This window comes from Triturus cristatus, chromosome 11, assembly GCF_964204655.1.
Source record: "Triturus cristatus chromosome 11, aTriCri1.1, whole genome shotgun sequence".
Classification (NCBI taxonomy): Eukaryota; Metazoa; Chordata; class Amphibia; order Caudata; family Salamandridae; genus Triturus; species Triturus cristatus.
This window is the reverse complement of record NC_140594.1, coordinates 47,124,595-47,126,574: the sequence shown is the minus strand read 5'-3', so window position 1 is coordinate 47,126,574 and position 1,980 is coordinate 47,124,595. Positions and strand designations below refer to the sequence as shown.

Genomic DNA, 1,980 nt, shown 5'->3' with positions numbered 1-1,980 from the left:
ATGGGCAAAGGGGGCTCTGGCCCAGGGCCCCAGCCTTTCAGGGGCCCCTGATAGAGCCAGCTCTAGTCTCACAAGTCTTGCCCTGATGATTCTTAAACAGATTGTTTTAAAAACTACTTTCCTTTGCTTTAATTTCAGTGAGTGATATGTGTGTCTATTGCAGACATTTTGTAGAGAATTGATGAGTTTATGTTTCATGCAACATCCATAAAATCGTTTCTTTTAGATCAAATCAGGACGTCACGTGTGAGAAATGGGAGCGTCACAGAGATTATTTGCAATAATATTAGCGAGCAGCTGCTGTGTTACAATATGGAAAACACACATCACTATCCCTGAATATTACATGTAAACACATTTAGAATTTGGACGAGTGTGCCTGTGCACGGTCAGTGATCGGCCAATGAGGGCATGAAATTATTGAAATATTGATCATAAATTCAAAACTGTTCCTCAAAATATGCTTGGCCCAGGGCCCCAACATCCTGAAGATGTCCCTGCTCTCTACTTTCACCCTCCCTCCCCAGGGCCGAACTGGGAATCCAAAGCAGCCCTGGCAGTTTTGTCAGACCGGTCCCCACCCCCCGGGGGGGATAGGGGGTGGCGCAAGTGTCAAGCACTGCAGCTCAACAAAACTGGCCCCCAGCACTGATGCTGTTGTTACTGGGGGCCCATATTGCAGCATCGCTGCGAAATCAGCCCACAGTAACAAAACTGGACCCCCTGCTCCAAAACAGGCTAGTCCGGCCCTGTCCCTCCCTCTTTCTATCTCTCGTGAAGTCTCCCATTGGCTGCTGCAATTAACCTCGTTGAGCTGGGGAAAGTGACAAACACACCACCAGTGGCCTTTCAAAATCGGCCTTTGAGTGCTCTGGCTCACCAGGGAAATGCCTGGTGAATAAAAGGCCTGTCCAGCCATGCGTACAAGTGGTCGAGCTTGTGTAGGCGTGCATGAGTGGACTTCGCAATCCTACTACCTTGTTAACTGTTCTTCACTAGCAGCTCTCAGCAGCAGCACCAAGGCCTTGATTACACAGAGCGTGCTCATCAGCACGTAGAAGATCTGCAAAGACATGCATAATTTAAAGAGATAGTAAAGAGCTGTGTAACATTTTGCAGGTATGGCTCGTAACTACTGCTGTTCATTTAGTTCAAATAGGTACATTAACAATTGGAAAAGCAACCCAAGGGGCAACTGGTCAGACATCAAATGTGAGCTAATTTCTACACGTAGCTGCCCACTGTGGCACTTGTACAGCTTCTGAGGTTGACTATTGGGCTTGACAATTTGGTGGCTAGTTTTTCTAACAATATTCAATTGTAAGTGCTTTGAGTATAATGTATTTTAAGGGGAACAAAGTGGAAATGTGCAGGTAATGTGAGTGCCTCTAAACTGAACTGTCTCTGGCATGTTTCCTCTTCTATCATATTCTCTCCCTTTCTCCCACAGTTTTTTCTTCTTCCTATAGCCTGCTCTGTCTCCATCGCCCTGCCCATCCAGCACTCTCTTGTTTTACCTCTCTCCTCTTAACACTCCTTCTCTGCCGCACCATGGGGCATATTCTCAAGGACTTATCGCCAAGTTATCTGCACTTAAGCGCAGCAAAAGTGACCAATGAATTATCGCCCCATTCTCAAGCTGGTGCAAACTGCCGATATTGCCAGTTTATCAGCGATAGCTTCCGCAAAAAACATTGCCACGGATGAGAGTGACAACTAACGCTAATGATATGCAGAGTAGGCGTTCCAGTGCAAAAACACATGAAAACACCACTTCGCGATATTCTCAACGACCAGCCAGATCTGCGATGCGATCCAAAAACAGGTGATAAGGCGCATTAGCAGCATGGTTTAACACCTGCCTTTTGCTGGTGTAAAGCAGGACGACTACCTGCAGTATGAAAGCGAGCCCAGCCCAGAGCCACATCTGAAGAACAACACATGTCATGGAGACACTGATCATGCAGCTCGGAGACCCAA

General features: G+C 46.9%; 1 pseudogene; it reads left to right on the top strand.

Annotated features, from left to right (window-relative positions):
• LOC146783195 (high mobility group protein B2 pseudogene) overlaps window positions 1–1,619 on the top strand; it is a 6,676-nt pseudogene extending 5,057 nt beyond the window's left edge.
• Window positions 1,620–1,980: the final 361 nt, after the last annotated feature.